A 27,936-nucleotide genomic window follows, 5' to 3' on the forward strand; every position below is an offset into this window, starting at 1 on the left:
AATAGTGTTTCTGTGTCCTAGCGATCACCTGTGGAGAGAGAGAGGAAAACGAGAGTAAGAGCCAGTAAAGAGCCGACTGTGAACGTGATACTTACCCAGAGAGCTGTAAGCAGCGGAGCTGGTGAGAAACATTCAAAGACCAATAACAGTGTTTCTGTGTCCTAGCGATCACCTGTGGAGAGAGAGAGGAAAACGAGAGCAAGAGCCAGTAAAGAGCCGACTGTGAACGTGATACTTACCCAGAGAGCTGTAAGCAGCGGAGCTGGTGAGAAACATTCAAAGACCAATAACAGTGTTTCTGTGTCCTAGCGATCACCTGTGGAGAGAGAGAGGAAAACGAGAGCAAGAGCCAGTAAAGAGCCGACTGTGAACGTGATACTTACCCAGAGAGCTGTAAGCAGCGGAGCTGGTGAGAAACATTCAAAGACCAATAACAGTGTTTCTGTGTCCTAGCGATCACCTGTGGAGAGAGAGAGGGAAACGAGAGTGAATCAGTGAAGAGCCGACTGTGAACGTGATACTTACCCAGAAGCTGTAAGCAGCGGAGCTGGTGAGAACCATTCAAAGGCCAATAACAGTGTCTCTGTGTCTTAGCGATCACCTGTGGAGAGAGAGAGGAAAACGAGAGTGAATTATAGAGGAACCGACGGTGAACGTGATACTTACCCAGGAAGCTGTAAGCAGGGAGCCGGTGAGACCCCTTTCAAAGTCAGTAACAGTGTCTTTGTCGTCCTAGTGGCCGCCTGTGGAGAGAGAAGAAGGCGAGAGTGAGCCATTGGGTACGAACAGTGGGAAAGATCCCTACCAGCCACACCAGAAATTGTCTGCCTCCAGGAGAGAAGAAGGAGGGCGCCACGGCCAGCAGGGTCCAGGCGGGAGCCTGACGTTTCCCCCTTGCCCCCGTTGATGGTGGTTGGCACCCCTGTTGTTTCCATCCCTGTCCCCGTGGCTGTAGTCCCCTGGAGGGAGTAGAAGAAGCCATTAGTTTTAAATTTCCCTTCCCCAATTTCCCCAGTCCTTTTAAGTATTTAAAAATTCAATAAAGCTTGTTTTAAATTTTACTCACCTGTCTCCGTGTTTGTCTGCTCATTGGGTCGGCTTTGGGGACCTCCTCGAGGTGGGAGTTAAAAAGGGGCGTGGCTTAGTCAAACACAGCCAGCCCCTAGTGGTGACAGTTGCTCAAAGGTTTCTCTTATTTAGGTCTGATTCATATCATATATTAAAGCATTAAATTAATATAAAAATTATCCTTAATTTTAATATAACCTCAATGCTGTCCAGTAGAAACAACTGGGATTTCATTTGCCATATGTCTTCCTTATTGTAAAGCATCTTAAAATGCTAATATTAATAATAAGTGCGTTCTCACCACCCTTTAAAATTGTGCAAATTGAAATTCAAAAGACACCCAATGGAAACTCATCCATACAGTATTGTTCAAAATAATAGCAGTACAATGTGACTAACCAGAATAATCAAGGTTTTTAGTATATTTTTGTATTGCTAAGTGGCAAACAAGTTACCAGTAGGTTCAGTAGATTCTCAGAAAACAAATGAGACCCAGCATTCATGATATGCACGCTCTTAAGGCTGTGCAATTGGGCAATTAGTTGAATTAGTTGAAAGGGGTGTGTTAAAAAAATAGCAGTGTGGCATTCAATCACTGAGGTCATCAATTTTGTGAAGAAACAGGTGTGAATCAGGTGGCCCCTATTTAAGGATGAAGCCAACACTTGTTTAACATGCATTTGAAAGCTGAGAAAATGGGTCGTTCAAGACATTGTTTAGAAGAACAGCGTACTTTGATTAAAAAGTTGATTGGAAAGGGGAAAACCTATAAAGAGGTGCAAAAAATGATAGGCTGTTCAGCTAAAATGATCTCCAATGCCTTAAAATGGAGATAAAACCAGAGAGAGGTGGAAGAAAACGGAAGACAACCATCAAAATGGATAGAAGTAGGGCTGCAACGATTCATCGAGTTACTCGATTAACTCGATTCAAAAAATTCCTCGAGGCAAAAATTCTGCCTAGAAGCCTCGTTAAATTCATATGACGCACACTACACGCGCCGAGATCTGATTCACACGGACCGTTGTTCAATGTTCAGGAAGTACATCATAGCGCGTGATACATTTTGAATTTAGTTGGCGCGATGGCGGAGAGTAAATATGTCCATAAACGGCAGAGAGAGAGAAAGTCTAAAGTTTGGGATCATTATTCTTATCATTATATTACATTCAGCATCTGAACCGAAAACGGATGGCTTGCAGGAATGAAACACATCCACTGGTGTGTCACCAAGCGTCTCTGAAACAAGGTAACGTAGCTTCCGCTGATTTTAATCCCATACTGTAATTGTAGCGATGTCGTTATGCGGTTTGACTAGATATGATGTTTAGCTTTGATGTTTTTAAGTACTAAACGTATTCACGGTCAATTGCAAGAGAGAAGCTTAAAAAAGAACCCCTTCACATACACGCATGCACCCTTGTCTCTCTCTCACGCGAGTCAGACCGATCGCGCAATGCATCACATATGCTTAAACTTTTATGCAGCCACGCAACAATAATTTCAGCTGCATGCATTCACTGTATAGAGCGGGACGTGATGTTGTGATTTTTCGAACGGATTCTTAACCTAAAATGCACCGCAATGCAAGTGATGCAAACCAAATGCAGCGTTCTATTGAAAATGAATGTATGTATTTCTGCCGTAACAAAATGCAATGAAGCAACTGAACGTGGGGTTTCACTCTTCCTCATGCGCAGCACGCGTGCATGTGTGTGTGTGTGTGTGTGTGTGTGTGTGTGTGCACGTGCGCGCACACACACAGGTTGTTACCATAGCAAATAGGCTCAACCTAGAAATGATATATTATTTGTTAGTAATGGTAAATGCTGCAGGTGTAGAAATGTACATAAACCAGATATTTACTTTGATGTAAGGGCTAGATTACAGCATAAAACCTGTTGTGCATATTAATAAATTAAAGTGCTTAATTGTTGGCACTGGCACTTATAAACACTAAATGGGTAAAAATGGAAATAAATAGGCTAATTTTTTGCAGCCAAATGCCAATATTTCTGTTTTGTTTTAGAAATAAAAGCCAAATGCTTCAACATTTTACAGCCATGTCATTTTCGTTATGCATTATTTGTTTTGGTTGTTTAAAAACACACACAAAAATTTTATCCGATTACTCGATTAATCGATCGATTCAGTGCTAGATTAATCGATTACAAAAAGAATCGATAGCTGCAGCCCTAGATAGAAGAATAACCAGAATGGCAAAGGCTCAGCCAATGATCACCTCCAGGATGATCAAAGACAGTCTGGAGTTACCTGTAAGTACTGTGACAGTTAGAAGACGTCTGTGTGAAGCTAATCTATTTTCAAGAATCCCCCGCAAAGTGCCTCTGTTAAAAAAAGGCATGTGCAGAAGAGGTTACAATTTGCCAAAGAACACATCAACTGGCCTAAAGAGAAATGGAGGAACATTTTGTGGACTGATGAGAGTAAAATTGTTCTTTTTGGGTCCAAGGGCCACAGGCAGTTTGTGAGACGACCCCCAAACTCTGAATTCAAGCCACAGTACACAGTGAAGACAGTGAAGCATGGAGGTGCAAGCATCATGATATGGGCATGTTTCTCCTACTATGGTGTTGGGCCTATTTATCGCATACCAGGGATCATGGATCAGTTTGCATATGTTAAAATACTTGAAGAGGTCATGTTGCCCTATGCTGAAGAGGACATGCCCTTGAAATGGTTGTTTCAACAAGACAATGACCCAAAACACACTAGTAAACGGGCAAAGTCTTGGTTCCAAACCAACAAAATTCATGTTATGGAGTGGCCAGCCCAATCTCCAGACCTTAATCCAATTGAGAACTTGTGGGGTGATATCAAAAATGCTGTTTCTGAAGCAAAACCAAGAAATGTGAATGAATTGTGGAATGTTGTTAAAGGATCATGGAGTGGAATAACAGCTGAGAGGTGCCACAAGTTGGTTGACTCCATGCCACACAGATGTCAAGCAGTTTTAAAAAACTGTGGTCATACAACTAAATATTAGTTTAATGATTCACAGGATTGCTAAATCCCAGAAGAAAAAAAAATGTTTGTACAAAATAGTTTTGAATTTGTACAGTCAAAGGTAGACACTGCTATTTTTTGAACACATCCCTTTCAACTAATTGCCCAATTGCACAGCCTTAAGAGCGTGCATATCATGAATGCTGGGTCTTGTTTGTTTTCTGAGAATCTACTGAACCTACTGGTAACTTGTTTGCCACGTAGCAATAAAAAATATACTAAAAACCTTGATTATTCTGGTTAGTCACATTGTACTGCTATTATTTTGAACAATACTGTATGTCACAATAATAGTTTAACACTCGCATGAGGGCTTATCAGGCAATTTGGATAAAGGGCAAAAATGCAATGAAAACAGATTTGTTTGCATTTACCGGTCACCCGACGTGCACAAAAGTCACATGATCAATCTTTACATACTATAAGGTGTGTTCGACTTCATGCAGTGCTGTACAGACCGATCGGTGGCTTGCTTGAAGCGGTGCATGCTGGTTAGATATTTTGTCTGATTTGAGCTGGCGCTGAAAACATTTGACTGTGACGTTTGTTATCAAAGTACAGCGAGATCATTTCAAGAGCAGCCGACTGGCTCAGACGAAACTCTATTGGTATTTTAATAATCTATGTTTCCCGTTATTTGCGGGCATACAGTAAACAGCAACAAAAATATTTAATATAAAGGGTTTCTGGTTGCAACTTTTATTAAATAATTTTTTTGACATATCACCATCTAACTCACTTCATTTTGATTTAAAAAAAGGAAATATGGCGCACACGTCACAACAGCAAGCAGCAGGTGTTCGACCTGACAGCTCCGTCTTTCACTCCTCCCTCGAGTGCAAGCGGCAAACCTCGCTGATCGGTCTGCATGAACTTAAACACACCTACTGTAATCTCCCAGAAAACCCTCTCAAGTATAAAGGGCTTTCTTTTCATTAATGCTTGGACAGCACACGTGCGCCTTTATCAATTAAAACTATAGCTAGTGTGATATACTTAAACAAACATTTGTTGCAATGATTTTTGGAAAGAGGAAAGAATTACTCTTAGATGTTTTAGTAAGATAACATTGGTTAATGAGAACAACTTCATTTCGCAATCATTTGATCAAATATCACAAAAAAGTGTAGTCCATATCTGCGTTACTGACCTGCATGTAGTTCTCATACAGTAGCTTTGATCCGGAGGTTTTTCTAGATGTCACAGGTGCTCCTGATGTCTAATTCCTCACACCGGTGAGGTTCTGCAGAAGTAGAACAATGCTACTTCTGAGAAAACACCAAAATACATCCACACTGACACATGCACTGTTTCTGTTAAAAATCAAAAGAAAGCAAAGTGAGTCTGATGTGAAATTGACATTTTCTGTGTCTGTGCGATAGAGAAAGCCACAGATGGCATCGGACAGTAAACACCTCGCCTGGCTGTGGAAGACACGCCGTGCCGTCTTGCTGTGACTTAGGCAACATGTTTCACGATATGAGGACTGTTTAGTAGTGTATAACAAAACACTGACAACTAATCATTTATCTAACAATATCCAGTGGAAGATAAACTAACTAAATACATTACACTGTAAAAACATTTTCAGTACAATCAACTTGCATTTACAAGACGTATTTTTTACCTAGAGCAGGAATATGTATTATGTAGTGCAGGTTTTCATATCAGGACATATTCAGATATGAATGCAAAACAACATACAGACACTGCTAAAGATGCATACATACAGTTGAAAGAAAAAGTATGTGAACCCTTTGGGCTTACTTGGATTTCTTCATAAATTGGTCATAAAATGTGTTCTGCTCTTCATCTAAGTCACAACAATAGAGAAACACAGTCTGCTTAAACTAATACCGCACAAGCATTATACGTTTTCATGTTTTTATTTAACACAACATGTAAACATTCATAGTGCTGTCATGACACGGAGGTGAAGTGAGGACACAAATGCAGAGTTCAGAAAATAAATAACATTTAATGAAAAAACTGGAAATAATAACACGAGGAGTAACAGGTAACCAAACACAGGAAAATCCAAAACGTGACACAGGGAGCAGACATGGTTGCAATGACAATCTACCGGCGACAAGTGTGAAACAGACAGCAGTATAAATACACAAAGACTAAACAAGGAACAGGTGAGATGAGCAATCAGTCTGTGAATAGTCCAGATGACGTAAGCGGAGACACACACAAAACATGATACGGACTAGCCGTGACATAACCCCTCCCTCTAGGAGTGGCTACCAGACACTCACTACATGAACAAAAAACAAACAAAGTCTGGTAGGGTGGATCCAGGGAAATAATAACACGAGGAGTAACAGGTAACCAAACACAGGAACATCCAAACCTGGGGTCCAATCAATGTGATGAGATTGGATGTGTTGATTAAAGCTGCCCTGTCTAATAAAAACACACACCAGTTTTGAGTTTGCTGTTCGGAAGAAGCATTGTCTGATGTGAACCATGACTTGCACAAAAGAGCTCTTAAAAGACCTACAATCAAGAATTGTTGACTTACATAAAGCTGGAAAGGGCTACAAAAGTATATCTAAAAGCCTTGATGTTCATGTGTCCACAGTAAGACAGATTGTCTACAAATGGAGAAAGTTCAGCACTGTTGCTACACTCCCTAGGCGTGGTCGTCCTGTAAAGATGACTGCAAGAGCACAGCGCAGAATGCTCAATGAGGTGAAGAAGAATCCTAGAGTGTCAGCTAAAGACTTGCTTACATTTTTGTTGACAAATCTACAATAAGGAAAACATTAAACATGAATGGACTTCATGGGAGGACACCACGGAGGAAGCCACTCCTGTCCAAAAAAAAACATTGCAGCACATTTGAAGTTTGCAAAACAGCACCTGGATGTTCCACATCACTACTGGCAAAACATTCTGTGGACAGATGAAACCAAAATTGAGTTGTTTGGAAAGAACACACAACGCTATGTGTGGAGAACAAAAGGCACAGCACCAACATCAAAACCTCATCCAAACTGTGAAATATGGTGGAGAGGGCATCATGGTTTGGGGCTGCTTTGCTGCCTCAGGCCCTGGACGGATTACTGTCATCAATGGAAAAATGAATTCCAAAGTTGGTCAAGACATTTTGCAGGAAAACTTAAGACCATCTGTCCGCCAACTGAAGCTTAACAGAGGATGGACGATGCAACAGGACAACAACCCAAAGCATAGAAGTAAATCAACAACAGAATGGCTTCAACAGAAGAAAATACGCCTTCTGGAGTGGCCCAGTCAGAATCCTGACCTCAACCCGATTGAGATGCTGTGGCATGACCTCAAGAGAGCGATTCACACCAGACATCCCAAGAATATTGCTGAACTGAAACACTTTTGTAAAGAGGAATGGTCCAAAATTTCTCCTGACCGTTGTGCATTTCTGATCTGCAACTATAGGAAATGTTTGGTCGAGGTTATTGCTGCCAAAGGAGGATCAACCAGTTATTGAACCCAAAGGTTCACATGCTTTTCCACCCTGCACTATGAATGTTTACATGTTGTTTTCAATAAAAACATGAAAACGTATAATGTTTGTGCGGTATTAGTTTAAGCAGACTGTGTTTCTCTATTGTTGTGACTTAGATGAAGAACACATTTTATGACCAATTTATGAAGAAATCCAAGTAAGCCCAAAGAGTTCACATACTTTTTCTTTTAACTGTACACTTTAAAATCAGCTGATAAGAATGTCAAAACTAAGTAGATTGCTTAAATGTATTTTTTGGGTGGCAAAACAGTTTCACCAAGACACATGCATGTGTTAAGAGTTGTTTTTTACAAACTGTACCCCATCAATAAGTCACTAAACAACAGTTGTCCTGACATAGTGCTTCATGTATACGTTATAATCAGGTGGTGTTGAATGCCAGTCTCAGGGTCTCAGGGATGTGTTTTAGGGCTGGTTGCCGCATGAATGAGTCTGTGACTGCACTGGGACTGATCTGAAGACAGCGGGGAGCTAAAGAGATGGCATGTGTTTGTTGGATAACTGTGCTCAGGACTGCAGCAGCACGTTAAGATGACCTAAAGACCACACACACATTTACACACACACACATTCACAGCCTGGCTGTTGTGCTCCGCTTGGAAGACTTTCTGGACACGCATTGCACTCAATTTCCTTTCTTATGGCCACTTATTCATCTGATGAATGCTGATTTCTGCCGTGTGTTTGTGTCCTGGGAATGCATTGGCAGTGCTGGGTACCATCACATTGGTTTTAAGAAACGTGAATGATTCTCATTATGTTGTATTGTGGTTGGTTGAATTTGTGTGTTCACAGGGGTTTTGTCCGGTCAGTGTCCTCAGATGGCATCAGATTTACTCATGTTTCACTCGATGCAGGTGGACATTCATGTATTTTTGCAAACTTTTATTAGCTTTGCGCTTTTTGTACACCCTATAGGATATTACCTTTTTAAAAGTAATTTAATTAAAAATGTCTTTGCAACAACGCACATTGTAAAAAGTCATTAACTGTACAGGATTTACAGGAATATTACTCATACAACACAACAGCTAAAGGGTCAAGTACTACAGAGAACTGAACATGTTGAAGGTTGATCTCATACGTTCATTTATATTAGTTGACTGAAGACAAACATTTTTGGGAAACTATGTGATCCTCATTATGATAAATATAATTAACTGATAGAATGTTATAGGAAAAAAGTATTTGAATGATTTCTTTAAATGCATAAATTGCAATGAAATCCAAACTACAACTACCTTTTGTTTTGTCACTTTTTGTCACAATTAAATTCCCAGAAACCATATCTGTTTAATTTGTTTCATTAAATCCATTATTTGATTATTTTAGTGATGCTTTAAGGAAAATGTAATACTTTTATAATGCAATGAGTTCAATGAAAGCAAAGCATTCAATTTCTTCGTTACTGTGCTGCGTTTGTAATCGTATTCACATTGCAGCGTCTTATTGCTTAATTGATTTCATATTCATGAGAATTTCATATTCACATGGCTTTAAAAGAAAGATTAGCGTACAATGCAGCTCTTAAACCGAGAAGAGACAAATGAATATGCGAAAGTTCCTTTGAATCCCGCTAATGGGAAAATCATTTCATCCGTAAATTGATAAAGATTGAGGACAGATGCTGATACCCGTGAGCCGCCTTTTGTTTTATCCCAACAATGAGAATCAAGAGGACGATGCTGAATAGAATGGCTGCACAATTCACATTTAAACGCATCTGTGCGCCCGGGGTCTCGCCGGGCCGTGCCAAGACTCTCGGTTTCACACTTCCACTGGTCTGTCAGCGCCAGCTTCTGCTGGGTTTCGTCTGATAAATCGGCAGATAACAGGCGTGGCCGGTGGCCATTGTTTTGCGGGGGTAAAGTGTTTAAAATGAATTTACCCGGTCAGTGCGGAGAATTCATTTCACATTATGCTTGTCGCTGATGTACAAGAGGCCCGCTCCAAAAAATGGATCGTGTAGCATGCCAAACTCTGTAATCAGGGTTCCTCGCAGGGCTTGCGGTCTATACAAAGAACCACAGACAATCAGGTCTGTTAGCTATGCATGCCAATCTGTTACCGTGGTTAAGGGGCAACAGTCGGGGGGGACTGTGGCACGCAGGGGCAACAAGCACAAAAATACAATAACCCCTCGTGGACCGACACCTTCAATTCTCTTAGTTCTCGCTCTCTCCTCCTCACTAGGTTTCTGTAATGTTCTTATGAATCACTAAACTGCTGTTGGTCATTTTGGACACGAGTCCGGTGTGATTTCATACAAGACTGGCACATTTATCATCCAAAATCAGGTGCTCAGTGGTCCGGAGCAGAAGCTTCAGATAGATGTGGACGCAAGCAAAACTTGATGCTATCTCCAAAATATTTCAAAAGCATTGTTGGTGACTTCTTTTTTGAGGGCGCACGATGCGAAGCTCATCACAACATGCATTTACATACAGTAGCTCAGTGGTACAGCATTGCGTTTGCAGTGCAAAAGGTCATGGGTTTGAACACAAATACTGATAATAAAAACATTTTAGCTTGTAATTTGCTTTGGAAAAAAGCGTCTTCCAAATGCATAAATATATAAAAAAATATATGTGTTAGGTGCGTCATGTGAACCTAGGTGCATCATGCGTCTTGTCAAAACAAGTGTCTGCTGCACACGCGTCTCAAGGGTTTAGTGTCTTGCGATTATTTTGTCAACCTCTCTTTTAACATAAACTTATTTTGACAAGAAGCATGAAGCACTTGGTTTACATGATGCAATCAACACATTTTTTGACATGATGAGCCACATACATGACACTCTGAACACATATTTTTAATTCATGCCCCTCGGCAGAGAAGTCACCACTGTTCAAAAGTAAGAGAAATAAATAAGTGTTAAACTGTTATAACGCATTGAGATCATAAACTAATCATCTCTAGTTCTGTGCTCAGGTTTTCATTTCATAGCTTTATTCTTCTTGATGTCCACAAATATTTAGAGTTTGTAAATACGTATAAAGGAACATATATTGTGAGGAAGCCATTGAAACTATATTTTTTCTCATATTATTTTTCACTGAAAGAATGAGGTCTAATTAAAAGAGGACTATGGATCAATATAGGAATGCACCATATGTTCAGCAACTGAAACTTTTCAGCTGAAAATAGCAAATAAAACCTAAATACTAAATACTTTTTCTCGAGCAATGACATTTTTAATGACACATCAAAAAGCAACAAGTATAGCGTGATATAAATAAAGTAAACATGACGTCAGTGTGAAGGCATTTTAAACCATCTTTGGCCAAAAAGGTAGAATTGATTTAAGCGAAGCTAAATTATTAAAACAGGCTAACTGAAGAGTATTTTTCACATGGACTGAACAAATCTGTTTGTAATTATTTTCACACTTTACAAAACCTCATGAAGCAGGTCGTAAGAGGCATGAATATTTTTAAAGCTAATTTCACTTACATGCATATACGTCTCATTGTTCTAGTGGTAATTCACTGCGTTGAGGTCAGATCCAAAAGGCCACGGACTCTCTCTCTCTCGCTCAAAAGAGACCCTGATTTGTAAACCCTTTCATTGGCTAACGGAGGAGCTTTACCGCGGTAAAGGCAAGAGGAGAGATGGTGAAGCAGCTCATAATGAACCACAGTGTGTGGAAGGGTCGTGGGAAACGCATGGCCACGCTGTTATTGTGATATTTCAACCAGGACTCGGGACTCGACCCTCCTAAAGACACATTGTGGTTACTGGCGTGCTAATGGGGGAGCCGTTCGCCCGCACGACAATAGATGCATCTCCACGCGAAGGATTCTCCCACACCGCCGGCCCTGCGCTATGCTGCGTATGGAGATGCCCAAAGGGGAGGTTGTATGAGGACGAGCTCATTTTAATGCAGTTAGTAGGTGAATGGGTTTTAATGGAAGAGGTACATCATTAGTGACCGTGCTTAAACTACATCTCTAGAGTGCCCTTTGACCTTCGCTTCCCTCCGTGAATGAAGGGACAAAGCTGTTTTGATATGCTGGGTGTCTTTGGTCACGTGTGATGGGTTAATATATATTAGGTGATGTTTTCTATTACGATATGTAAACGTTGAGGCTTTGCTAAAATACACTGCTTTTATCCTTTACTGTAATATTTTCGATTCGAATTCAATTAGAGGGCAAATAATACTCTGCTTATGTTTTTAGCTTCTCAGATGTTTCTCTGTTGGAGTTTCTGAAGAGATCTGAACAATGTCATGTGTACCCAGAGCACTTTAGTCCCAGAAAATTTCCGTAAAATTGGAAGAGAGGCTTCTGTGTAAACACAAAGACATAGTAACATTGCCGTATTATTCACGGAAAGCATTCTGTGTGAACAAAGAGGCAGAAACAATACTGTAAGATGCGTGCCGTAGTGAGGACACGCGTGTCAACGACACAAGAAGTTAGATCATCTGCGTTGAGTAGTAACGCACGACAACATAAACAATAAAAAATATCTGCAAACTGGACTGAAGCAGAGATCAGGGAGCTCATCACAATCTGCACTAAAACTGAGAAAAATGTGATTATGCGATCGCACGATTCAATGCATAATCAGCCAAAGTCTGCATATTTATGCGGGGGACACTTTTTTTTAAATACGCCGCACTTTTGCCACATAAATTACAGATTTCTGCTTGCAAAATATGTGGGACTTGCATGATTTCATAATCCCTGAATTTTTGTAGCAAAATCTATTTTTGGATCTTAGCAGAAAATTGAAAAATGTTGCATTTACTTCACACATGCGCAGCCATGTCCCCTGTTGTCATGGGAATATAAGGAAGTGGCGTAATTACACCAGGTGTAAATCAATGAAAAACTGCAAAAGCTGCAAACAGTTTTTGCAAGTTCACGCAGTTTTTGCAAGTTCCTGCAATTTTGGCAAGTTCTCGCACTTTCATTGCATAAAATTGCATAAATATCCCCCATATTCAATCGCATTTTTTAAGAAAACGTGCTGCAAGATCAAGGATTTTTGCCCGCAACAATGAAAATTTTTTTTTTCTGGAAGGACTGTTTGAGCAATTTTAGGAGAAACAACTAAAATAAAAATTATATTTAAATGCAACACAACTGAGTCTAATCTCTTGAGCTATGAAAGAGAAATAAACATTTTCCTCTGGGTTTAAACAATGACTTACTATTATTAAAGTTCAGTACCTAACCTAAGGAGAGATATTACTTTTACTATTAGACAGATTCTCATTCGGCAGACGATTAAACAGAAAAAAATAATCCTTATATGACAAATTTATGAAACACACCATCATAGAGACCTGGGTCAGTAAGCATCAACTTGCCAAATGACTATAAATAAACTAAATCACCCACTAAGGTTTAAACACAACACTAAACACACATTTTCTGGAAAATGAACAAAGGTAAACTTTCTCATTGTGCAAACCAGCATAGTGGACTTATTTCTCGTCAACTGAAGACATGTCAAACAAAGTAAAAGCGTAAGTACGTGTTATACGTTTCTGATGGCGTGTTAATGTGCGGCCATGTAATAATTGTGCAGGTCTGTTTGGGTCAAGTTGGACCGATCAAACCAAGCTTACATAGTTTGAAGCGCCTCAGGCAGGGTGGCAAGCGTGGGTCACTGAAGTGTGGAAAAAAGACTTTTGCATTGTCCCATCCAATGACCTTTTGACCTGTTATGTCACTTCCCCTCTGTTGGACCGTCTCATTTATCATGGCCACACCCGCTACGCTTCGCTCCACAATGTCCGATCTCGTATCTTTGGTTTGCTTGACAAGTCCAAAAGTGATCGAGATCCAAGGCGTTTCCACCCCTGAGGGCGGCACAGATACCCAATGTGACATAGCCCACCATCTCTCTCTTTCTCTCTCTCTCTCTCTCTCTCTCTCTCTCTCTCTCTCTCTCTCTCTCTCTCTCCCTCTGCTGTAGGGCAAAACTCAGTCAGGGTCACATTATGAAGAATAAAACGTCTTCTTTTTCTGTAAAAACATCCTATATTTTTTGCATATTTCAGAGATGAACAAAAAAAGATTAACTAAAAAAATAGTATGCTTTATGTAATAAATAATGATGTAGCTTTGGAAAATCCAGTAAATTAAATACTTTCAAAAAGAAAGAAAGTATTCTTTGTTGAATTTTTATTATTCACAACATTCGAGCATCTATGGCTATATTTATAGTGAGAATTGGTGATCCACACACAAGTTGATTCATACACATGCTGGGGAGGCGTAATTTACAGTCCCTCCAGAAAAAAGTGATTATGCGATTGCATGATTTAAAGCATAATTAGCCAAAGTCCACATATTTATGCGGGGGTTGCATTTCTCAAATATGCCGCACTTTCGCAGCATAAATTGCAGATTTCATATGCGGGCTTGCATGATAATCCCCGCATTTTTGTAGTAAAAATCACATATGTCTTAGCAGAAAGTTGAAAAATGTTGCATTTACTTCACACAAGCGCAGCCATGTCCCCAGTTGCCATGGTGACGTGAACATCATTAAAAAGCTGCAAAAGCTACAAACTATTTTTGCAAGTTTCCGAAATTTCATTGCATAAAATTGCATAAATTTCCCGCCTATTCCATTGCATTTTTTAAGAAAACGCAACATCAAGGATTTTTCCTGCAACGATCACAAAAGTACTCTGCGTTTTTCTGTAAGGACTGAATTTAGTATCTTTAATTCTTCTAAACCCACGCTGACACAGGGAAAACATGCAACCTCCACACATAAAGGCCATCTGACTATAGCGGGGCTCGAACCGGTGACCTTCTTATTGTGAGGTACCACTAAGCTTAATTATGAGACAATAAGACAAAAAGTAACACAAATGAAGCAACTAAACTCTGCTGCGTGTTGTGCAAACAAACACACTTTTATTACGTGCTACATACCGCTTTGCCCTAAAATATGATATCTATGTCCAATGTGTGTGTGCGTGTTTTTTTTATTTGTCCCCAATAAACATTTTCCTCTTGCTTTTTAAATATTTAACTTAATAATAAATGTAGGCTTCATACAACACAAACGTTAAAGCTGTTAAGTGCAGTTTTTTCCTCGTCATAACATGTATTTATTTTGTGTGTGTGGTTCATCATTTCTTGTTCAAAATAATAGCAGTACAATGTGACTAACCAGAATAATCAAGGTTTTTAGTATATTTTTTTTGGTACGTGGCAAACAAGTTACCAGTAGGTTCAGTAGATTCTCAGAAAACAAATGAGACCCAGCATTCATGATATGCACGCTCTTAAGGCTGTGCAATTGGGCAATTAGTTGAATTAGTTGAAAGGGGTGTGTTCAAAAAAATAGCAGTGTGGCATTCAATCACTGAGGTCATCAATTTTGTGAAGAAACAGGTGTGAATCAGGTGGCCCCTATTTAAGGATGAAGCCAACACTTGTTTAACATGCATTTGAAAACTGAGGAAAATGGGTCGTTCAAGACATTGTTCAGAAGAACAGCGTACTTTGATTAAAAAGTTGATTGGAGAGGGGAAAACCTATAAAGCAGTGCAAAAAATGATAGGCTGTTCAGCTAAAATGATCTCCAATGCCTTAAAATGGAGAGCAAAACCAGAGAGACGTGGAAGAAAACGGAAGACAACCATCAAAATGGATAGAAGAATAACCAGAATGGCAAAGGCTCAGCCAATGATCACCTTCAGGATGATCAAAGACAGTCTGGAGTTACCTGTTAGTACTGTGACGGTTAGAAGACGTCTGTGTGAAGCTAATTTATTTTCAAGAATCCCCCGCAAAGTCCCTCTGTTAAAAAAAAGGCATGTGCAGAAGAGGTTAACATTTTGCCAAAGAACACATCAACTGGCCTAAAGAGAAATAGAGGAACATTTTGTGGACTGATGAGAGTAAAATTGTTCTTTTTGGGTCCAAGGGCCACAGGCAGTTTGTGAGACGACCCCCAAACTCTGAATTCAAGCCACAGTACACAGTGAAGACAGTGAAGCATGGAGGTGCAAGCATCATGATATGGGCATGTTTCTCCTACTATGGTGTTGGGCCTATTTATCGCATGCCAGGGATCATGGATCAGTTTGCATATGTTAAAATACTTGAAGAGGTCATGTTGCCCTATGCTGAAGAGGACATGCCCTTGAAATGGTTGTTTCAACAAGACAATGACCCAAAACACACTAGTAAACGGGCAAAGTCTTGGTTCCAAACCAACAAAATGAATGTTATGGAGTGGCCAGCCCAATCTCCAGACCTTAATCCAATTGAAAACTTGTGGGGTGATATAAAAATGCTGTAAAACCAAGAAATGTGAATGAATTGTGGAATGTTGTTAAAGAATCATGGAGTGGAATAACAGCTGAGAGGTGCCACAAGTTGGTTGACTCCATGCCACACAGATGTCAAGCAGTTTTAAAAAACTGTGGTCATACAACTAAATATTAGTTTAGTGATTCACAGGATTGCTAAATCCCAGAAAAAAAAATGTTTGTACAAAATAGTTTTGAGTTTGTACAGTCAAAGGTAGACACTGCTATTTTTTTGAACACACCCCTTTCAACTAATTGCCCAGTTGCACAGCCTTAAGAGCGTGCATATCATGAATGCTGGGTCTTGTTTGTTTTCTGAGAATCTACTGAACCTACTGGTAACTTGTTTGCCATGTAGCAATAAAAAATATACTAAAAACCTTGATTGTTCTGGTTGGTCACATTGTACTGCTGTTATTTTGGACAAGACTGTATGTTCAGCGTGTCATGTGAACCATGTGCATCATCATTGCGTTTGCCAGATACTCTATTAATCTCATGTGTAATCAGAGTTTAGTGTTAAGAAGGGTCTTGCGAGTATTTTGTGAACGTGAGAGTCTCTTTTATCATGTGCAGCACTTATTCTGAATTTATGCCCCCGCCACTGGCTATAGTCCAAACCAGCCTTTCTTTGTAGTCCTTGAAAACTAAATTCTGTTAAAGAAAATATATCACTTGGCATTGAACTCTGAGCTTTATAATTTTGAAGGCTAGTTCTTACACTAAATACTAATTGGTTAATCATTAAATCCACACTTGCTATCAGGGCCTGACGCTGAACTGAAGAAAGTTTCAGTAAGTTTGTTTTCATCTCTAACATCTGTGTCATGACACAACACATCAGCACAAAACCCTAAACGACTCCATGGGAAAACACAACCGATGGCCTTGTGTCCTCAGATGCGTCTGGTAAAGACAAAACAAAACCCTGCAGTCTGACGGGCAAAACGGAGATGCTGTGTCAGGCTGATCCTAATGTTCGACCAAACAGAACTATGTTTGTAAACTTCACCGTATTCAACTGGGACAGGAGAAAAGAATTTGAGGAATTACACATTATAAAATTCATAGAGATCCAAGAACATCCGGTTAAAGAAACTAAAGTTGTAATCCAATTGCACTAAAGGAGGGTTATAAACATGCTATAAATATAAAATGTATTCACTTTTTAAAAAATATCTATGCAGACATTAGGCATTGTTCCGAAATATAAAGGTAGTCTTAATGTAAAAATGAGACTTTAAATCTATGTTCAGGCATTTTTATAATGTCATAATCTCACAATCAAACAACTTAACTATTATTTCTCTTTTAACTATTCATAACATTCTCCTTATCTTCTATGATTTGTTTAAAATTTAAATAATACATTTTTAATCAATAATTTCAACAATAATTTGGATAGTGTATGCTATGATTGACTTCTTTTTAAACACTTTTTACAATGGCATAAAATAATATTGCCTATGTGGTTTTGGAGTTCGGACTGCTGGCGTTTCATTTTTAATGGAAAACTCTGCTGTGTTATCAGATGATGTCTGCACTGTTACACTTTGACAGTAACTAACTTCCATTCAAAATCTTAATTGCCAGATTTAAATCAAATTAAAATCATGTCAAAAAAATGTAGATTGGATTTAATCGAAAAAAACTCGGCATTATTCGGCACGAACAAAACAAAGATGAATATTTGTTAGAGAAAAGTGTCCTGGTTAGGGTTCTGACCCTGGCTGACCTCTTGGTCAATATGCTTTAATAAGCAGCACCTCTGGAGCCTGACCAAACAGGTCAAACATATGTCAAGGATAATTTGAGGTCAAATGCAGCTAACCTGATGTAATCTGCTTTGAGAAGCGGCAAGCGTTTGCTTTGTTTAACCATCTGATGAGTTTAAAGAAGATCTGCTGTTTAAAGGGCCTTAATGCTGCATAAACTCTGTGTTGAGTACTCGAAACACTCGACAAACATGACCTTCCTTTGAAAAAAAAACAAATCGCTCATAAGAAAAGAGGATCTCTGATCAGCAAAGACATCAGAAACGTCCTTAAAACCCTTCTAAAAAATTCTCTGTTTAAAATCAACAAATTAATTTCTGCACATTACTCAAAATAGAGTAGATTTCCTTAAAAGCAACTCACTTTCTTCAATGTTATCAAATTTTGGGAAAGCCCTATTATTAAATGGTGTAATATTGACTCCACAAGTGAATATTAAATCTACCTTTGTATCTCCAGCTGCACCTGTCTGTCTTACGCCCCTCATTTTGTTTGGTACCTTTTGGTCCCGACTCTCACGCAGACTCAATCCAATCCATTCCACTTTTGGTCCAGGATTTTGAGTGACAGCTTGGCTTAATATGTCCTTTAGCCTTTATCTGAAGAGTCAGAGGTCAAAGGATTAACGTCTTAGGTCAAGTATAGCACCTGTGTGTCAATATAAAGCACACAAAAGGGGCAATCTGCAAGAAGAGATTTTTTGCAGGAATGCACTAATGGTAAAATAAAGCCAGGAGATGAAGTTTCTGTGTGCATGTCTTATCTCCAGCTTTCAAAAAAATGTGTAAACCCAAAATGAAAAATGCTTTACTCCATGGAAGAGAAAATTTGCCTTTTCAAGTTGTATTAAATACTTTTATTGTGCTTTTTGGTCAGTGTTCAGTTGTGTTGTGTTTTATTTGTAGAAAATAGATGTTACGACATTCAACTGTTGTTAATGAATGTGTAAATCCTTTTAAACTGCACAAATAATCAAAGGATTATTTACTGTAATTGTTTAACCCTAGTGTGTAGTTAACCAAATTACCCATCCATTGGCAGTGAGTGTTTAAGCTGTTTTTCTCTTTGGCCTAGAAACTGTGAAGACCCAATAGACCTGCTTATGTTGCATTTATTTTCTAAATGTCTACAAAGGACTATTGCGAAATGACAGCGTTTCCATTAACTGATGATATGCGACTGAAATGTAGTTTTTCCTCTCGTGATAAGTCATTCCAGACATCACGTCGACTGATATTGGTAGGTTTACTGACGGTACATTCACACGAGGCGAAAGTGTTAACGCTCATTTACTTTTAATGTGTGATGTCATGCGTTGCCGAACTGAATTGTGGATCCGTCAACATTGGGTCACTGCCGTTGCTTGTGGCAGAAGTTGAACATTTCTCAACTTTTGAAGCACCGACGCGTGCGTCAGCCAATCAGATCACCTTATGCAAATCACCTAATGCGAGCCAGCCAATTATGTTTAGGCAAGACCAGAGCATGTGTTGGGCCACTGTGATTGCCAACCCTGGTGACAAGCCATCCATCAAGCGTTAACGCTTTCACCCCGTGTGAATGTACCATAATATCACATCCAGCGCACTAGGCATTACTTTTAGCTGAAGGAGACGTGAGAGTTTTATCCAAACATTATTGGCAAGGAAAGATCTTACTTGAAAGCAGAAACGTATTTAGGTGTTTTGGGAGGTTTTATATCGCGTCATCATCAAATAATAATTATGTGACTTACTTGCATCAGGTGACCTGAAAATGGGAAAAAACCTTTTCCATTGCAGTTCCATTGAAATACACCTTTTCTGAATTGCCTGAAAAACTTTTTTGCAATATGGGGGTTTTTGCAAAAGTGACTTGTTTCCACTGTCCATATTTTAAATTCTCAAGTCAATTTGTGCAACTTAAAGGGTAATGGAAACGCATGGGTAAACCATTCTCTGAACCATTCTCATCAAACCGCCATTATGGTGATCAGTGTTTGCATTTCATCAGCTCACTTGCATTTTAAAGAACACACCGAAAGTGGCAATTTTAACATGTTATAATAAATTATTGATATGGTATTTTAACCTAAAACTTTACATATGTACTCTGGGGACACCAAAGATATATTTTGCATCTTAAAAAAAGACTTGTTTTCTCCTGTTTATTGTTTAGAGAGGGAGTAAGGGAAGTCAAGTGTTTGTTAGGAAGATTGTCTTCTCTCCACCTTTACTTAGACAAGCCCTTTGACCTAAATAATAATAAAGTTATGCTTTACTTCTGTAATATGTGTGACTTCTTTCTGATTGTGTGCCTTGGCAGCCAGACGTCTCTCTCTCTCTCTCTCCTCACCAAAACTGTTACCCTCCCTAAACCCTAGACCATGGGAGAAATATAAAGTAACTGAGAAATCTTCCTAATGTCTGCTTTTTGTAATTTTATTTTTAGCACCTTTCTGGAACAAAACTGAAAGTTTCAAACATCAGGATAAGAAGTAAATAATGACAAAACGTCCATTAACGAATGGCTTGTTCCTTTATGTGTACAGTGACACCCTCTTAAAACGACCATGAACCCTGCGAGCTTTACAAGGGTTACCTTGTGTACGTAGTTTAACTTAAAGAAACGTTCCCATCATTCTGTTGAAACGCTTACAATTAAGGTGGGAATACAAAATGCTGAATGTTCTCAATGCCCAAACGCAAGCAGCCACGTCCATTCAGAGCTTTAAGAGGGTGTCTCTGAGGGGATAGAGGTTATCAGATACCACCGGCAGGGAAAGTGAAAACCATTCTGTTTGTATGCGAGCGAAGCACTTTTAGGGCTAAATGGATATGGCTTTAAAAGACCTAGATTACAGGAAAGCTGGCTTACATGTTGGTTTTATCACTCGGCGTCTCTTAACTGTTGGGCTTTGCTCTTTTTCGACCTGTGAGGCATTTCCCCGCTTCAACCTGTCGCATGGACATTGGTTTTCTGTCTCTGACCTCCTTTACGTCCACCTTTACTAAGGGAAACCAGGATGGTTCATCTTCTGAAAGTCCTTACAAGCTAAATTGAACTTATTAAGTGTCCAGTGAGCAGTGCCTTCAGCATTTAGGTTGGGAACACTGGGATCTCCAAACAAACCGGCACATAACATCCTTTCTGACGGTGGTTGTTTAAGGGAGGGTTTGTGGATCAGTAAGTAGCAGAGAGAAAAGCATGATTTTGAAAAGGGAGAAAGAGTAAAGGGTGTTCTCTGACTCGTAACTTTTGTTCTGTTTGGAAGAGGGCTAATGTTCTCCAAGCTCTCCCATAACAATCAAAGAGGGAGCTTCCTTTCAAGGAACCGGGGCCTCCTTCTCCTCGTCAGTTGCCATCTACTTCGGTCCTGCGAATAATGCCGGCCTTTGTAAATATCGGGCCACATATAGAATCTTTACCAACCCATGAGCTCGTAATTGACTAATAGTGGGGATCCCATGGGAGATGGGCGATTCCTGGAGGATGAATTAAATTACCAGTTAATTGATTCCTTTATTGATGTTTTTGTTAAAGAGGTGAAAGCTAAGACGCAGTGAGATGTCAACAGTTGTAGACTTTGCTGCGATCTGACTGGGGTTTTTCACACAATAAAGAGCCACAACTGAAACCCTGAAATAGAGAGGAACACTTACAGATGGTAAATGCGGTTTGTACGCCTCTGAACGTTATATAGCAGCACACGTAGCATTTACAGATAATTAACAACCACAATGACTGAATGAAGGTTTTTACAACAACTAAAGCCGCTTTTCCATCTCCATGCCAAACCGTTCTCGTTGTGTAACCGTTCCATTCTGTGCCGATCTGATGGTATGAATTGGTACAATTATAGTTTCTTTTATCACACTGGGGCTGACAGTAGAGTCCTTTGAGTAATCTGCTTGTTAAAGCCCCCATCAAATAAAAATTTAACTTTTTTCCTTTTAGTATAAATATGCTAGGATTAAGAATAAATATAAACTGGTTTATATTTCTGGGTTATATGTTTCTGCGCAGAAACATTTTATATCTTATATTTGAATTATATTTGAATATTAAAATAGTTTCTTATTTTCAATTTTATTTTATTACTCAACACAATATAACATATGCATGCATATTAACGTGTTTTACCTGTAAGAAAAACATGAATTTTTAATGTTTATTAGTGAACTGAAAGTTCATCAGTTGTCATCAGTGAGGCGACCAATCACGAAGAGCTGTGTCGTCATCATGGGCTGAGCCAACCGGCTACTTTTGAAACGCTCTCACGTTACGTTAAAACCATACATCACAGTCACGTGCCTGCAGCGCCAGCTCAAGTGGGACAAAATTACTAACCAGCATGCAATGCTTCAAGTCAGCTGCCGATTGGTCTGCACAGCGCCTAATAAAGTTGAACACACCTTATGTCTTTGGTGGACTTGCAGGACTGAAATGCTATTGGTTATTTTAAAAAAGGGGGAAGGTCTTCTCAATAGTTCCATTCTGACTTCCTGTTTCAGTTAAACTGACATCACCACATCAAATAATGCTACACATTCCAAGGCACTTCAGTGGGCCTTTAAGTCATGCATCACTTCCAGGTCCAACCACTCACAGATGGGTGATTCTCACGAAATTAGACTTATGAGGTGTCATGAAACATTTTGATAAAAAAGTAAATGCTATCAAAATAAGAAGCATACAGTTACAAACATCTCTTCATGTACTATTTTGCACATGATTTCAAATGACATCATACAAACCAATTTTGTTTTTTCCACATTTAAGGGGAAAATTTCATTACTGCAACGTATCCATGACTGGATTTGGGTTCTTTGACATGGAAATACTTATAATAAAAAAACCTAAAAAATAAAAAGCTTCAGCGCATGTTATACTATAAACATTTACAGTGAAGAAACATGTGGTATTTATTGATCATTGGTAAATGTAGAGACAATAATAAGGAATATAAATGTGTCCCAGACCAATTTTCTCATCCTCTGCAACAAGTTTCTATCATTGTTTAAGCCCTTAATAAACTAACATTTTCAAAAAAAAAAGTTGTTGGAAGGGACATAATTGACTGTGACACCCAAGATGGCTACCAGGTAAGCAGTTCTTATTTTTCTCTCCAGATAAAAGTTGATATTATGTTTGTCATATTACCTAGACAACTTTTTGGTTCTCATTACCAAAACATGAGATTGTCAATGCATTTATTTAATGTAATATCATGTTGCGGTGATGATAATTTTTGATAATGATAATCTAAAAAATGTAAATAATTCTATAGGAAATATTTTTTAAATCCTAAAAGAATGGTTATAGTAAGTTCAGACCTTAATCTTATATGTGCAAAAAATTGGCTTCAAGGGCTTTTTAAAAAAATCTGATGCTGGACACCTTCTAAGTCTGGATTTTGTGAGAATCACCCAGATACTATTGGGAAATAACAAAAAAGAAAATGCTATCATTATGTAAAACTACAGAAATGTTTTTTTTCCATAACAAAATGTGAGATGACCAGACATGGAGTTAGTAGTAGTAGTAGTAGTAGTAGTAGTAGTAGTAGTAGTAGTAGTAGTAGTACTTTATTACTTAGGGAGGGAGTTAGGGAGGATGATCACTTATTTTTTGTTTTAAGGACTACTTTTGACCTAATCTGTGTTTATTTCGCTCAAACAATGCGCATTACCAGCTACAGAGAGAAACTTAGCCAGGGAACAAACGAGTGACCAATCCTGAGCGATGACATCACCACGTTACACACAATCTATCAATACGATTCTCATGCTGGGAATTCTGGGCCGAGAGCGGTTTGTAATCGTGAAGTGACAAACCAGGATCAAGTGGAAAATAACGGTAACCATTCCTTACCATTCTTACAATTCAGTCTGATGGTGGAAAAATGTTAAACAATCTGTATTAACACCAGTGCTTGAGGAGTAACTAACTATATAGATAGTCTCCAACTAACATTAACTTGTTTAAACCCACAAGTAGAACCCATATTTCTTCAATCTTTCCGGATGAAGTTTTGGATCTGAGAATGTTGATGCCATGTCAAATTAAATCCGAGATTTTCCTCAGTCTAACCTCTGTGTTTACTGTATTCTGACAGACAGACTTTATCACCATTGTTGTTTTTCTCACACCTCCCACGTCACTTTCTCAGCCTGTCTACAAATGTTGCTTTCTGTCTGCATTCATTTATTGGATTTGTTTGGGAAAAGTTTTGTTTGTTTTGACTGTCAATTGGCATCTTATTATGGTCACTCAGATATTGTTGCTTGAGCTTTATGTGAATTTAAACCTAGACAGAAAAACAAAATGAATCTTTCATAATTCTGTATTCGGGAAGTATACATGATATGTTCTCAGTAAAAATACAGCAAACTCCATTTCTTTTTTATTTCCTGTATTATACCGTATCATGGTTTGCCTTTCTGTGTGATGTGATGGCTGATGACGATTCTCTGTCTTTAGTGTGATTGTCACACATCTTAAAGCATCACATAACAAATATGATTAACAATAACAACACTTAATAGGAGAGTTCATGAGCTGTCTTCATGACATCTTGAAAAGAAAATGTTATTGTTTTAAATGCTTTTGTTTGCTTACTGTGTGGTTACAGATCAAATTATTGAGGCAGAATTTTATTTTGCCTAAAAATGACTTACTTAGAAAATTAGCTTCTTTGAAACAATTTGCACTATAGCACATATGTTTCTATATAATGAAAATAAATGAAACATTTGCTGAGATGTCTCTGCGTGAACATGCTGTTTATAAATCATATGAATTTATTAAAAGGATAGTTCACACCAAAATGAAAATGTAAAAAAAATGTAATTTACTCCCGCTCATGTTGTTACAAACCTGTTTAAATATCTTTGATTTGATGAACATGAAGAAAGATATTTTGAGGAATGTTTCTAATGAAACAGTTTGTGAGCCCCGTTCACTTCCGTAGTATTATGTCAAAAGTTATAACTTTATGATCTTTGTTGTATGACAGAGTTCTTTAAGATACTTATGTGTCTGTATTTACCAAGTGTCCAAAACTTTTACAAGGAGCAGCCAGTGAACACCAGCAGCAATCGCGTGTTTACAGCGCAAGCATTTTCAGTTCATTACGAAGGCCAAACGTTGCGCTCTCTGCTGTCGAGGTGGATTGTGGGATTGAAGGCGGCGCTCTGACGTTGAGGATGTCTTCCGCTGCAGTGACGGTTAACAGAAAAATAAGCTCTCTTACTCTAGAAATCACAAGTAGGTACAACAGAGGTAATAAAAAATGAATTCAGTTATTTATTTGAATGATAAATGTGTGATAACCGCAGAATAGTATGTATTTGACATTGACACACTAGCATTGTGTTGTTTGTACACTAGATGGTGCACACATTTTTTCTTGAAAGCAGTACATGAATTGGGTTTGAATTTTATTTGATAAAGTAAAGTTTATGTATCTTTGGAGAGATTTGACTATAATGAGATTCAGTCAACAAGATTTTAGTCACACGCACAGCATCACACAGTAATTTATATGAAATTTTCGAGCTCTGCTTATATAGATATCTGTGTACAGGTACATGAAAGTCAACAGAACAGAACATGAACACATAACTTTGAAGCAGAAAATGTAATCTGAGTGGACCTCTGTGAAATAGGGTGGACCTCATTGCCTACTCCCAAATTACATACATTTTACAATATAGTAGGGTTATATCATATATTATAAATAAATATTATATATTAATAGTTAAAGATGTGATTTTCCTTTTGTCTTCTGTTGACATGACTGACTTACTTGCCAAGAATGTGGTATTTCGAGACAATTTTGTGTTTGTGTCCTGTCAAGAGAGATTCTGTGTTTGCGTGCACAGAAATCAGCTCACTTTAACATCTTCTTGCACTCATATTGTTTAAAAATGGCTTGAATGTTAACATTTGCAATGTTTCAAAACACATACAAATAATAAACATAGTTATTTATTTCTGAATGATCATTATAATTTATGTGTGATTCCCTTTACTTTTCCACAAACTTGTTTTGTGTCTCTTCTGACTGGGTGGGCCAGCCATCAATCTGAGTGGGCAGTGCCACCCTGACCCTTATGTAGCCTCGCCACGGCTTTAAAGATGTGTGAGACATTTCCATGCAGAATCTCTTAAGAGGTCTTAGTTGCAAGGAAATATTGTCATACACTGTAAAAAATATTTGTGCCTTAGTAAATGTATTGAGATAAAATGAGTAAACTCTATTTAAAAAAAATAATTCTTGTTTTTTAACCAAAATTTGAGTAAAAATAACACAAAATTAGTCATTTGAGTATTCTACATGAACACATTATTAAGTCATTTTTATCATGTATAATCTACTTAAATTTGTAAGAAAGAAATTAACTTAATCATTGAAACTACATGAATGATTTTAGTAGACAAAACTAACTAGGCAGTGAACTTGTAGTTGCCAGCATGCTTTGCATGGGACCGTGTTTAATTTTAAAGCATCATTCAGGACAGTTGCTAATGCCAATGATCACGAAACGTCACATTTTGTTCAGTAACTAATGTTTACATCTGAATTTAAATTGACAGATAACTTGACTCTACTGTCTGAGTTTGAATCTTGTTGACAATATTATTAAAAGTAAAATCGATAGATTCCTCGACAGAGTAACAATGGCAAGTAAACAATATATTTGTTGTGTAAGGGAAGAAAAGACATCCTATTCAAAGCTATATTTACTCACTCTAGTGTACCAAATCAATGGAAAAGATCATCAAAGACTTTCTTTTTGATGTTTTAAAGGGTTTTATGTGAAGGCAGATTCACCTGTGTTGATACGGGACGTTCTGCTGCGTGAATCACAATGATCAAATATTTTCCTGTCAACACCCGACCTACTGTGACGGTGTGTGTTTGATTTATTAAGGATGGTTAAAGATCCACAGAACCTTCAGAAATGCCTGCGTTTAGTCAGCAACGTATTTGCAACCACCCACTGGCGCTGTGGCAACGTTTGCGAGTTTGAGCTCCACTGTTATTTTATTTTAAATCAGTTGCAGTCCATAAAAAGAATCAAGTACTAAAATAAATATAAATGAGATGCAATAAGATGAAATATAAAGGCTAATCACATTCATTTTGTAGCTTTTAAACTTCTTTGAATTGCTTCTCTTGGAAATGTTGTTTTAAGCATGGTTGTGAATCAGTCTTGAAGATGTGTGTGTGCGGTCCTGTTAGTGTATTGTGTGAGATTGGCTGTGACTGTGCTTTGCCCGGGCAGGGGTTTTTGCTGGCAGGCATGGCTAATCCTTAATGCACCTGATGTGTGCGAGTGCATCTCGGCCTGATGCAGATTGACTCGACGCGCACGGTGCCCTGCGGCGAGGCTCTCGGCCCGCCTGACCCCCGACCCACGCTCCAAATTTGGGTGAACAGCAGCCGTAACGGGCACCATGGGGAGCGGTGTGTTTTGGTTCCTCAGGGCCCTGGCACAGTACTCTGTCATCACCCCACCGCCTCCCGAAACACACACAGGCACAGATGACCTCCCTGCACCCCTCCATCACTCTGATGTGCACAGCAGTGCAGGTGATCAGTCATGATAACACGCTTGTGAAATGTTATTTTCTTCATATTTGACATGCTGTATTTTGGGCAGTAACAGCAGGTCTCGTTTAATCTGGTTTCCAAATTACTCTTCACACCATTGTACCATTTGAGGTACTTTTAAGTAGAAAAAAGTGCTTTTTACACTTTATTACTTTATAAAATATTATGCATTTTGAAACTTTTTTAACAAAATACATTTGTTAATTGGCAGTATTCTCCAAAAATGATTTCACGAGTGTCACACATTAAGGTTGTTGTATTGTTGTGGAGTAAATGTGGATGTTTTTGGCTCCTCCTGTTTCTTTGGAAGTTTCATTCTCTCTCATTGGATGTTATTGATTTTACCCCAAGGGTTTACTTCTGACCTGATCTGCAGCTTTATACAAAAGCCCTTTAATGCAAAAGATATCAAAACACTATGATAAAAGTCAGTGTTTTTCCACATTTCTAATCCTAAAGATCAGACAGTAAATGTCTTCACACAATGAGAGAGTCTGATTGCATCAAACATGTTGAGAATTACGAGGAGATGTATTTTTGGATGGACATACTTTTAAAGATCTGGTGTGCTACTGTGCCTCCGGTCTCTAATAACCCAAATTAACTTGACTTTGTTGAACAAACCGAGTCGTACCCTGAGGCAGTGCAGTAAAGAATTTAA

The 27,936-nt window shown here is 38.5% G+C and overlaps 1 protein-coding gene and 1 long non-coding RNA gene across 2 annotated transcripts in view; one reads left to right on the forward strand and one right to left on the reverse strand.

Annotated features, from left to right (window-relative positions):
* Positions 1-5,495, reverse strand: part of LOC129427479 (uncharacterized) — a 47,656-nt gene extending 42,161 nt beyond the window's left edge. The window contains exon 1 of the long non-coding RNA XR_012373314.1: positions 5,246-5,495. This is a non-coding gene — a long non-coding RNA (uncharacterized lncRNA). The remainder of the gene's footprint in view (positions 1-5,245) is intronic.
* The window catches only part of ralbb (v-ral simian leukemia viral oncogene homolog Bb (ras related)), a 79,398-nt gene that overhangs the window by 2,066 nt on the left and 49,396 nt on the right, over positions 1-27,936 (forward strand). The gene's annotated exons all lie outside the window — the stretch shown is intronic.

This window comes from Misgurnus anguillicaudatus, chromosome 14 (assembly GCF_027580225.2).
Source record: "Misgurnus anguillicaudatus chromosome 14, ASM2758022v2, whole genome shotgun sequence".
NCBI lineage: Eukaryota > Metazoa > Chordata > Actinopteri > Cypriniformes > Cobitidae > Misgurnus > Misgurnus anguillicaudatus.